The sequence below is a fragment of the Phyllobates terribilis genome, unplaced genomic scaffold (assembly GCF_046119375.1).
Source record: "Phyllobates terribilis strain yellow unplaced genomic scaffold, ASM4611937v1 Scaffold_2__4_contigs__length_985480577, whole genome shotgun sequence".
In the NCBI taxonomy this organism is placed as follows: domain Eukaryota; kingdom Metazoa; phylum Chordata; class Amphibia; order Anura; family Dendrobatidae; genus Phyllobates; species Phyllobates terribilis.
The window spans coordinates 524,441,842-524,455,286 of record NW_027362762.1 but is presented as its reverse complement, the minus strand read 5'-3'; positions in this window follow the sequence as shown (position 1 = coordinate 524,455,286).

Below are 13,445 nucleotides of genomic sequence, written 5' to 3'. Positions count from 1 at the left end.
AATAAGGACGGAGGAACTTGCAATGCTGGCACCCTGGTGGTATAGTGGTGGTGGAGGCTGAGGATAAGGAGAAGAAGATTAAACAGCCGAAACGAGGAAGCGTATACCCATGTGTGGGTGTGAAGCGGTGCATGTGAATACACCTCCTGAAATAACACAGTGGATTTGACTTTGTTACTCTGCTGTCATTTGGTGGTGATGAGAAGTCTGGCCCATTCCAGCCCTTGTTCATTTTGATAAGGGTCAGCTTGTCAGCATTGTCAGTTGACAGGCGAGTGCGCTTATCAGTTATTATTCCCCCAGCGGCACTAAAAACACGCTCCGATAACACGCTAGCGGCAGGGCAGGCCAGGACCTCCAAGGCGTACAGAGCAAGTTCATTCCAAGTGTCCAGCTTGGATACCCAATAATTAAAAGGCACAGAGGAATCACGGAGGATGCTGGTACGATCGGCAAGGTACTCCCTCACCATCTTTTGAAACTTTCCACTCCTTGTGAGAGTACCCCGCGCCTCAGGGCCTGTAAGCTGGGCGGGTGTCAGAAAACTGTCCCAGAACATTGACAGTGTTCCCCTGCCTCTGCTGGATTGGAGTTGCATCTCTCTCGCCTGTACGCCTTGGTTGGGCAACGAACTGTGACCTCTGCCGCTAGCCTGTTCAGATGGGAATTTTTTTAACAGTTCTGCAGCAAGGGCCTTCTGGTATTGCCCCATTTTTGTAGACCTCTCCACCTCAGGAATAAGAGAGTGAAAGTTCTCCTTGTAGCGGGGGTCTACAAGTGTCACCAACCAGTAATGACTGTCACCCAACATTTTGACAACGTGAGGGTCACGGTTAAGGCAGCGTAACATAAAGTCAGCCATGCGTGCCAGACTGGTAACGGGCAAGATTTCCGTGTCCTCACCAAGATGACGACTGACCATGCTCTCCTCCTCTTCCTCCTCCCCCCTGTCCTCAGGCCACCCACGCTGAACCGACGGTATGACACTTGTACAGGTACTACCGACTACAACGCATGATAGCAGCTCCTGTTTTTCCTCCTCCTCCTCCTCCTCCTCTCCCTCATTGTCCCTCAATGCACGTTGGGATGAGATGAGGCTGGGCTGTGTGTAATCGCCCGCTACGGCTTCTTGATCCATCTCATCATACTCTGGCTGCAATGCCTCCTCTTTAATTCTCTGCAGAGAGCGTTGCAAAAGACAGATAAGTGGGATGCTGACACTAATGATGGCGTCATCGCCAATCACCATCTTGGTGGCCTCATCAAAGTTTGTCAGGATGGAACATATGTCAGACATCCAGGTCCACTCCTGAGGTCTTATGTGTGGAGTCTGACCTGAATATCGACGGCCTTGTTGCAGCTGGTACTCCACAACTGCTCTCTTCTGCTCACAAATCCTTTGCAACATGTGGAGGGTAGAGTTCCAACGTGTGGGGACATCACACACCAGTCGGTGTGCCGGAAGCTGCAAACGCTGCTGCAACACAGCAAGGGCGGTGGAAACTGTAGCTGACTTGCGAAAATGAGCTGACAGGCGGCGTACTTTCACGAGCAGATCTGGCAACTCGCGGTATGATTTAAGAAACCACTGAACCACGAGGTTAAGCACATGAGCCAGGCATGGTACGTGTGTGATCTCACCTCGCCTCAGAGCCGCCACCAGGTTACGGCCATTGTCACACACGACCATGCCGGGATGTAGGTTCAGCAGTCTCAGCCACAGATCTGCCTGCTCTTTCACAGCTGTCCACAACTCACAAGCAGTGTGAGGTTTATCACCTAAGCTTATGAGTTTCAGCACAGCCTGTTGCCGCTTGGCGGAGGCAGTACTGCAATGCTTCCAGCTTGTAACTGATGTGGTGATATCTGAGATGGAGGCTGAACATGAGGAGGAGGAGGATGCGCAGGAGCTGTACACTGTGGGGGCAACTCTGACTGACATAGGGCCCACAATCCTCGGTGTGGGGAGGATGTGTTCCGTCCCAAGGTCCGACTGGGTCCCGGCTTCCACTATGTTTACCCAGTGTGCCGTCAGAGAGATGTACCGTCCCTGGCCACAAGCACTTGTCCACGTGTCCGTTGTCAGGTGGACTCTCCCAGTAACTGCGTTGTTGAGGGCACGGCAGATGCTTTGGGACACGTGCTTGTGTAGTGCGGGGATGGCACACCGGGCAAAATAGTGGCGGCTGGGGACCGAGTACCGAGGGACGGCCACCGCCATAAGATTGCGGAAGGATTCCGTCTCCACCAGCCTAAAAGGCAGCATTTCCAATGCAAGCAGTCGTGAAATGTGCGAATTTAGGACTGTGGCCTGTGGGGCGTTAGCTGCGAATTTCCGCTTTTGTTCAAATGTCTGGGATATGGACAATTGAACGCTGCGGTGGGACGTGGACGTGGACGTTGATGCTGTTTCTTGAGAAACTGCCATAACAAGTGAAGACTGAGAGGAGGGGGCATCTTTACATGTAGTATGGACAGGGGATTGCCTTGCACACACAACAGGGGGTTCTATTGCACGCTCAGCAGTGGAAGAAGCAGTGGTGACACCCGCTGACACTGGTCGTGGACCCTGGGTTTCGCCCCACAAAGTCGGGTGCTTTGCTGCCATGTGCCTGATCATGCTGGTGGTGGTCAAGCTGGTAGTTTTGTCACCCCTGCTGATGCTGGCATGGCAGGTGGAACATATGGCCTTTTTGGGGTTATCAGCAGAGTCTTTAAAAAAATTCCAGACTCTGGAAGACCTACCGCTTGTACTGGCAACGTCCCTCATGTTGGTGTTACGGGGAACGGTTGCCTGCCTTCTGTCTGCGGCCACCACACTGCTTCTTCCTGCCTGTTGGGGTACTCTGCCTCCCTCCCCCTGTGTGCTGCTGGCCTCACTCTGCATGTCCTCCTTCCACGTTGGGTCAGTTACTAGATCATCCACCACCTCCTCCTCTTCCACTTGCGCACCACGATCCTCCTCCTCACTTCCTGGCAATTGTGTCTCGTCATCGTCCACCTCTTGTGACAGATTGCCAACGTCGACTTCCTGTGGCCGTGGCTGTTCAAATATTTGGGCATCGCAACATGGGATCTCCTCTTCCACCACTTCAAGCGTATCAGGCGAGGGGCCCAAATATGGAAATGGACCAGTGAACAGCTCTTCAGAGTGTCCAAGTGTGGGATCACTTGCTGTCTGACGACACTCGGCATGGTGGGAGGAAGGAGCATCAGGGTGAGGAGGAGTATGCGGTCGAGACTCACGGCTACTAAGAGTTGACCGTGTGGAAGACAGACCGGAGGTGGTGGTGCCCAGGTAACTGGAAGTATTATCTGCTATCCAATTAATAACCTGTTCACACTGATCAGTTCTCAATACTGGTGTTGTTCTGTGCTTCCCTAGTAATTCGGTCAAGAAGTGGGAGCGAGAAGATGTGGCTGTTGGTTGTGGCACATTTTCACCTTGGCCACGGCCCCGTCCTCTGCACGAACCATCACCAGAACGTCCACTTCCACGTCCCTTGCCACGCGCCTTGCCCATTGTAAATGAAGTAAAATAGCTTACACTTGCACTATCAATGGAAAAAGGGTAATAAAGAGTAGATTAGAACCGTGGAAGAGGAAAACCACAGTTATTGTTTACTGGGGTATACCACACTTTTTTAAATAGAGATATTTGCGGCTGAACAGTGAGCGACACACTCAAACTGCTTTTTTTTTAGATACCAAAGGCCCAAAACTGGATAGTACAGCGATTTGACCCGTGGAACTGCGAAACCACACTGGGATGTCGGGCCTACACAAGACTATTTTCAACAGATATATTTTTGTGTCACAACAGTCAGGAGACACTACTGTTTTTCTTTACGGAAAAAACTACCAAAAGCTGAATAATAGAGATTTTTTACCGTGGGATGGCAAAACCACAGTTATTGTTTACTGGGGTATACCACACTTTTTTAAATAGAGATATTTGCGGCTGAACAGTGAGCGACACACTCAAACTGCTTTTTTTTTTAGATACCAAAGGCCCAAAACTGGATAATACAGAGATTTGAACCGTGGAAGTGCAAAACAACACTTCTGTTTCTCTAGCCTACACCAGACTATTTTCAACAGTTATATTTGTGTCTGAAAAATCAGAAACACGCTTTTTTTTTTGGGGGGGGGGGGGACACACACCAAAAGGTTAATAAGACGGGTATTTGTACAGTGTGAAGGAGGAAAAAAAAAGGAGAATTTAGATGAAAAAAAAGGATTTTTCCTGGCCCCCGACACCTGGTGCTAAGTCCAGCAATTTCAGCAACAGGAGCACACAGGACTGTAATGCAGCGTTTGCTGGTATAACCACTGTGTCTCCTATACAGCCTGCCTGCCTGGTATCTGGGATGGATATTAGTCCTGAGAAGGACTGTTTGTTTGATCTGGCAGCCTTTACAGACCCTACACTAACTATTTCGCAGTTTATATCTCTCCCTAAATCAGCAGCGCTGTCCCTACACTGTCTAATCCGGAGCGACTGTGTCCAAGATGGCAGTGCCCCGTTTTAAATACTCGAGGTGACGCTGTGCGGCCAGCCAATCACTGTAATGCCCACAACCAACAAGGCTGCAGCATTACAGTGACTGGCTGGCAATCCCTGCATGTTCATTGGCTCTGTAAAGAGCGCCAAACATGCAGGGCGGAGACCCGAGCTCCCGCCCGAGTAACCCGAAAATGCTCGGTGCTCGCCGAACATCCCGAGTAGCGTGATGCTCGGGCGAGTACCGAGCAGTGTCGAGCATGTTCGCTCAACACTAATAATCTTTTGATCACTCAGCTCACACATAGCAGGACTGTGACGTCCTGTACCTGTATCCAGCTTCCATCAAGCAGAATTGTGCCTTCTAAACCACTATGCTAGACTCCAGGAGCTGTGACACCTGAGGAATAACAAGGAGAAGCCAAACAGATAACCTGTGTAAGCTAACTTCTGACATGGGGGTTGTGTGATAAGCTTTTCTATACAGCTGAGCAATGAACAATTAAAGTACAATTCAGTTTGACATGTACTCAAAAGAGAAGATGGAGGGAAAATTTGTTGGGTGACTGTAATATCAACGAATACTATTCCTTTGGATCGTAATAATTTGGGATGATATTGTTATAAGAATATCTCCATAATTTAATTCAATCTATGGGGTTTAAGTGTATTTAATTTGTAGATCCAATAAATCTCCTTACGGTTCAGACTTTGCACTCTATTAGAAACATCGCTTGGAATGTGATCACTAGGTAATATTTTTAAATCCTTATAGTCCTGTTTGTGATACTGGATCATATGTCTAGATAATCCGTGTTTTGTGAATCCTGTTACGATGATGTGTCTATGGGAATTTAACCTATTATATAGTGCCTGAGTGGTTCTACCAACATATTGTTTAGGACACCTACATTCTATGACATAAATAACATACTCAGTTTGGCATGACATAGGGCTAGAAATTTGAAATTTTCATTGGTAGAAACCAAAGTAAAATTATCTGTATTATATATAATGGATTTACAGCACATGCAACCTCTGCTACCACATTTTTTGAATGTAATTCCTGTTCAAGCTCATAAAATTTGCTTGTTTGCGTTATCTACTTTGTGCCAAAATATTCCTCAATGTTGGTGCTCTTTTAAAGATTAGAGATGGTTTCCTAGTTAGTACCGGTTTCAATATTTGGTCATTCATTAAAATGTGCCTTTTTTTTTTTTAGAATTTCTCTGATTTTTGTGTTGTTGGTTAAATGTAGTGATGAACTTTAATCCATGTTCTAAATCACTGTTATTTTTATTATGTGATCTTCCACTAAGGAGTGAAAGTTGATCATTTTTTTTCTTTCACTTGTTTGTATGATTTTTCCACCAATTCTTTGGGGTATTTCTGTTGTAAAAATCTTTGTTTAAGGATTTCAGACTGTACAACATAATCAGATTCTCTTGTACAGTTCCTACAAAACCTTTGAAACTGGTTATGAGGAATATTGGTAAGCCACTTTTTATGGTGACCACCTAGTGTAGTGGATGTAGCTATTAGTGTCCACTTTCTTTAAAAATGTTTGACAATCTATGATCATCTTTGACATAAAATCAGGTCTAAAAAATTAATAGTGTGCTCATTGCTATCTAAGTTGAAAGTGATGCCCCAATTGTTCTTATTGAGGAAATTAGAAATATTATTGACCATGTCTTGTTTTTTATCTATGATGAAAATAAGGTCATCTATGTATCTCCTGTAAAACACAATGCCCTTATTAAAGATTCCGTGAAAAAAAACAATTCAAATAGTCCCATAAAAATATTGGCAAAAGTTGGTGCTACTTTGGAGCCCATAGCCACTCCTTTAACCTGATGGTAGGTTTTGTTTAAAAAGATAAAAAAAAATTGTTTTTCAATAAAAGAGACCCATTAAAATGAAGGATTTCTGGTTGGGTGACAGCCGTACATCATTAGATATAATCAGGGCCGGTGTCAGCACCCGGTGTACCCGGGCAAGTGCCGGGGCCTGAGCAGGCGGGGGGCCCACTCGCCGTTGGGCACCCCGCCGCACTATGGGACCCATGAGCGGAGGAGAGCAGTGTCAGCACCCGCTCCCCCCCCCGCTTGCTCAGGGCCCGGCAGCCGGCACAATACTTACCCCTCCCTGTGCCTCCGCAGCAGCTCCGGTGTTTTCCGCGTCCTCTGACTGTGACGTCTCAGATCAGAGGGCGCGGTGACGTCTTTACACCGCGCTCTCTCCTGAGCTGTCACAACGCAGAGCGGGAAGACGCCGCAACGCTGTAGTGCTGCATGGGGCATTAAAAGGGAGGAAGAGACATCCTGCATGGGACATTATAAGGGAGGGGGGGTGACATCCTGGATGGGGCATTATAAAGGAGAGGAGGGTGTGACATCCTCCATGGGGCATTATAAGGGAGGGGGGCTGACATCCTGCATGGAGCATTATAAGGGAGAGGAGGGTGTGACATCCTACAAGGGGCATTATAAGGGAGGGGGGTGTGACATTCTGCATGGGGCATTATAAGGGAGTGTGTGGCATCCTGCATGGGGTATTATATGGGGGGGTGACATAATGCATGGGGCATTATAAGGGAGGGGGGAGTGACATCCTGCATGGGGCATTATAAGGGAGTGTGTGACATCCTGCATGGGGTATTATATGGGGGGGTGACATAATGCATGGGGCATTATAAGGGAGGGGGGAGTGACATCCTGCATGGGGCATTATAAGGGGGGTGATATCCTACATGGGGCATTATATCGGGGGGAGCAGCCTGCATGGGGCATTATGTGGGGGGGAACAGCCTACATGGAGCATTATGTGGGGGAACAGCCTGCATGTAGCATTATATGGGGACCAGTATCCTGTATGGAGCATTATATGGGGGCCAGTATCCTGTATGGAGCATTATATGGGGGCCAGTATCCTGTATGGAGCATTATATGGGGGCCAGTATCCTGTATGGAGCGTTATATGGGGGCCAGTATTCTGTATGGAGCGATTCGCCGGTTTCTGAGCCATTGTGGAATTTACAATAGATCGGTCATGTAATGTAAGAAGTAAAATCTTTGGTATTGTAATAAATAAATATATATATATATATATATATATATATATATATATATATATATATATATATATACAGTATAGACCAAAAGTTTGGACACACCTTCTCATTTAAAATTTTTTCTGTATTTTCATGACTATGAAAATTGTACATTCTCACTGAAGGCATGAAAACTATGAATTAACACATGTGGAATTATATACTTAACAAAAAAGTGTGAAACAACTGAAAATATGTCTTATAGGTAGTTCGACATTGTTTGTTCTCCCTCGGAAGGCACAGTTTCATCTTGCCCATGGCCTCGGCCTCTGCGTGAACCATCACCATCACGTCCACTTCCACTGCCACGCGCCTTGCCCATTTTAAATGGAGTGTAATATTTGGCCCGCTCAAAAAAATGTCACAATTATTACTGCAGTAATATGAGATCACGTTTGATGACCACTGTTTTAGGAAGTGGCCTTATAGATGTGCTATTGGTCAGCGACCAAGTGTGGATAGGATGAAGAACACCCAAGTGGCAGATTTTAAATGGAGGGTAATATTTAGCACGCTCCAAAAAATGTCACGATTATTACTGCAGTAATATGGGATCATGTCTGATGATGGAAAAGTTTCTCTGCTTCCACAATACTGCAATGTGAATAAAATCAAAAAAATCTGGCTGTTTTCTGCTAACAAGCAAATGGAGCAGTAAAATGGTGTACTGTATTGCTTTTTTAAGCAAATAATCTGGATTAAGAGCAAAAAAAATAGTCCTGATATCTATGGATATCTGTAGCAGCTACAGACAGAATGTGCAATGGACCCTATTGTGCTGTATACACTGTCCATAAACTCTGCCTGCCTAATTCCTGCTATCACCAGTAATATATGCAACTGGATTAGTCCTTAGAAGGACTGTTTAGATGTGTATATACAGTACAGACCAAAAGTGTGGACACACCTTCTCATTTAAAGATTTTTCTGTATTTTCCTGACTATGAAAATTGTACATTCACACTGAAGGCATCAAAACTATGAATTAACACATGTGGAATTGTATACTTAACAAAAAAAGTGTGAAACAACTGAAAATATGTCTTATATTCTAGGTTTCCTAGCAGCTATTTTACCATGAAGGCCTGCTGCACAAAGTGTCCTCTTAACAGTTGTTGTAGAGATGTGTCTGCTGCTAGAACTCTGTGTGGCATTGACCTGGTCTCTAATCTGAGCTGCTGTTAACCTGAGATTTCTGAGGCTGGTGACGCGGATAAACTTATCCTCAGAAGCAGAGGTGACTCTTGGTCTTCCTTTCCTGGGGCGGTCCTCATGTGAGCCGATTTCTTTGTTGCACTTAATGGTTTTTGCAACTGCACTTGGGGACACTTTCAAAGTTTGCCCAATTTTTCGGACTAACTGACCTTCATTTTTTAAAGTAATGATGGCCACTCGTTTTTCTTTACTTAGCTGCTTTTTTCTTGCCATAATACAGCAGTAGCGTATGCACACAGCTGCTCTATTCTAACAGGTATAAAAGATCTACATTCTGCTGTTTGGTACGGTTTCCAGCAGTCAAACCCCTACTACCCAACAAGTTAGCAACCAGCTCTTTGGGTAGGTGATAATGGGTTGTCCAGTTAAAACATGTTAGGTCAAGCTATTAGATGGTGCTATTTGCACGTGTCCATTTTAAGAGATGATAGCCTAGGTGAAGAGATGATTAAACCCTTTAAAATTCAAATTTGCTATGTTCTGCAAATTTTTCCCAAAACTTTAATTTGCAGCCCATTTATTAGCTGTGAATGTCACGTAATCCAGTTTCCTTGGAACGATGTGTGGAACATTTTGCTATCTCTCAATACTACTGTATATTCAATCTGTTTCATTGTTAGGGTTCGCTCACACAAGCGTATAAAACTGCTTAGTGAAAACATGACCTGTTGGTGGGCCTGGAGGACTGGAGTTGGGGAACACTGCTCTAGCGTACCGCAACTAGGACAAGGAAAACACAAAAAACTCAGACCAGTTGGATTTCGGATTGCTTATCTCGATCACAGTATCCTAGAAGTTTCAATGCAACTCCATTCACCTGCATTACACTATGATGTAGCAGAAGCATACAGCAGTTTTTGCCCATATTATGTGAATCATTGCCATAGTCACCTGAAGGTCACAGGCTAATATTAAAGGACTGATTCTTGTAACAATGTATTGCACAGTGGAGAATAAGTCTTTTCATTCAAAGACTATCATCCTCAATGCACTGGTCAGTATACTGTTTTCCAATGTTCAAATAGCAAACTGAGCATTTACAATGGTAGCAAAAAAAAACCTCCACATTCTAGGAGTGCAAAAAAAGGATCCACTTTTTCTTTTTTGATTAAATTATTTGAATCTGTGTGTATAAAATGGCAGTACTTGAAAAACTTCACTAACTCTTTCTGAACTGCAGGGGTCAGCATTACTCTGCATGACTTTAGTTTCTTAAATTAGAATTGAATGATTTATGTACCATAGAGTAAAGAAACAACTTTCCATTAAAACAATAGTTTAAGTAACAATGATGATTGAGCTGGGCAATCAAGGAGACAGTACAAAGAAAACATCTAATATTGCTGTCAAATTTGTTGGTGGATTATTGTTGTTTGGGGGCTCATTTGTTGCTAGTTTCCATAAATGACCATAAGGTTTTTTAAATTCAAGGATATTTTAGCCCAAATCTGCCTGCTCTGGCCAAGAGACTGAAAATTAGGCAATATTGGAATAAAAAAAAAAGACATAGATCAAAACCGCATAGAAGGGGTAATTGGGACTCAACATCAAAGTTTTGCCATGGGTCTCCCAGTCTTCAGATTCATCTTCTAAACTTCGTGCCACTTTACTGTTATATATTTTCCTGTGGATTTGCTGCAGAAATGTTAAAACTGACAGTATGTATCTAATACCTGATGATCATTATAAAAAAGTGTTAAAGGGGATTTCCACTTCTATTGTATTTATGATCTATCCTCAGGATCGGTCATCAATATTAGATGGATGGCATCAGTTAATACCAGCTCTGGCAGCAGCTCAATGTAAAGAGTGTAAAAAGAGAGGAACAATGTAGCTCAGTCACACTGTTTAGTAGCCGCTATTATTTTAATATGAGCTAATCTTCAGTGCCCTGGAGTAATGATTAAACGCTGTGATGGGAGGGGTGGTGTTCTGCTCCACACACTGTTTACAAACTCTTAAGTTGGTTTGATAAACTTATGCCTTGTTTTTCATATTTTAATTCAATAATTTGATTCCATCTGCTATAAAATTATTTTTAAAAACTACATAAAAAAAACTTGGAATACTTTTCTTGTTCATTTCGATGGCAAATACACTTGGCTTTTCATATAACAAGATTTTGGATCGTTTTTATTCCCGAAAAGGTTTTGAAAAATGACTAGTGGAAAAATTAAAGCGCACGTCACTTCTTTCAAGTGGTTCCTGATTTAATCTAATCCAAGCTATGCATCAACTTAAAAGGCTTCAAATAACACTGCAGGAATAAACTCTTCCAAAACTATTCAAAACCACTGGAGGAAACTCTTAGGCTAAGTTCCCACAATGAAGAGATGAGTTTTTGGTGCGTTTTTGACACTGCAGAATTTCTGCACCTATTAAGTAAATTATGTTATATGTGGTTTTTCATTTTTATCGCTATGTTCCTTGTCTTTTTGGTATGTTACGCTTTAAATAAAGCTGCTTTGTTTGATACTTCCTGGCAGGGATGGCTAGGTACTAAAATTCAGCCCTGGCATTTAAAGGTACACTGGCTCACCTGTGACATGGTGAACGTAATATCTTTGTGCACCTGTGTCTTAGAAATTTATTAAAAATCCCTCTCTCCCTCCAAACCCCTCATCCCTAACCCCCCCTATACCATTTGCAGTAAGGAGAAGAGCTAGCAATCTAAAAAAAGCTGCTTCTATATCAAATGGCAGTGTACAAAAGAAGTGACAAACTTAATTATCCAGGCTAATTACCATATCAAATGGAGCCCCTGGTAAAAGAGACATGCTTGAGGAATAGACACCTTTGAACATATGGGCAGGAGACTGAATGAGTTGTGTATCTGATTAAAAGGTAACGAGTAAGACACAGATTGAATGAGATAGGAAATGTCTCATTAAACCTCAAAGGGAAACTATCACACTCCTAACAATAGCTGGGTCAGTACCATTTGCAAATGTGTTGCATCTCCAGACTCTTAGGCACCAAAGTGAAATATGTAATAGTGGAATTTCTATAATTCCGATTGTGATGGGACATATATTTTTAGCGGCATGGCTAATCAAGGAACGATATGCATAATTTTCCACATCTGTGATCCATGCCGGTGAGCTATAACACAAGAGGACAAACCTAACGAACAGTAGCCATGTCATGTTTGATCTCTAAGGATAGGTAAAATCGCAATAAAAATATGGAATCACGTACTAACTTCTGTGATCATCAAGCGAGGAGTTATTGCAGAAATTAGAGATTTAATAAAACCATGAAGGGTGGAGACCAGCCCACGTGAGGTCATCACAGGGGAGTGTGTGGGCAGAGACCACTTCGGCATAGAAGATCAAGCCTAATATTAATCTATGCACATGCTGGGAGATACATATTTGTGTAAGCAGGGGTCACGTTCGCTGAACGGCCAAATCAATTGGAGTACTCTCCTCTGAATAAATTGAATCGTCTCTGCGATCAGTATAGTAAGTTCATTCTATTAATCCCTTTTATTTTGTGTAACTGTATATGCTGTATTGTTTTGTCCCTCTTTGTAAAATATTTTGTATATTTTTCTTTTTATAAACACGGCCTCCCTTTGGATTAAATATAATATGTAATAGTTCTGTTTCTTTTGCTCTATAATCGTTCCTCCCCCAAAGCCACACACTACCTATTAGGCGTCTAATCGGCCAGAGCAGATTGGTGGTGGCAGCGAATAATTTTTATTGGGTTATCGTGACGTGGCAGTGATCGCACGAGGATGTATACATATATTCCATGTGTTGGAAGGTGGTGTGTATGCCGTGTGCTCACTGTTAACTTTCCAGTAAGTAACAACAGCCTGCAGCCTCCGATATTGATAGTCAGCCAATCGTGCAATTGTCCGGATGACAGAGGGCAGCAGAGAGCAGTTCGCTCAAGAAATCACAGTGGGTGGTCTCTGTGAGTAATCGGGATTGTGTGAGAATCCCTAAGAACATGTATGTTACAAGAAGTGAGGTGAGGGTAACACTACTATGTAGCATAGTAACTAGTGTTGAGCGAGCACTAAAATGCTTGGGTGCTCGAACCTCGGGCCGAGCTCACCGTGATACTCGGGTGCTCGGCAAGAGCAACTAGCCCAATGTTAGTCTATGGGAGACCCGAGCATTTTTGCGGCGGCACCCCCGGCAGTCTGTAGAAAGCCTAAAAAGTGTCCAAAACGATAGTGACAGTGCTCAAATGACATGGGGACAGCATGGGGATCGCCTCAGGAAGCATTTCTGTCCCCCAGGTCACTGCTGTCAACAACGTGGTCAGAGGTATTAAACCACTTTTACGGGCACACAATAAAATGTTCAAAAACGAAACTGAAACGGTTTTCCTGTGAAATATGTTAAGGAACATCCTTTCCAGGGTAAAGACTTGTGTATAAGGTAAAATAAATAACCAAAAACAAAAATACTCCTCCACACCTTGGGCCATGTTCACAAGTAGCATTTTTTTATGCGTTTTTGCACTTTTGTATTGCTTTCAACCGTGACAAATGCATTCACCGGGAAATGTCATTTTAACATTTTACAACCTTATCTGGCCAGGTGCTGTGTGGCACCTGAATACAGTGCTGAAAAGACATGGGAACAGCATGGGGAA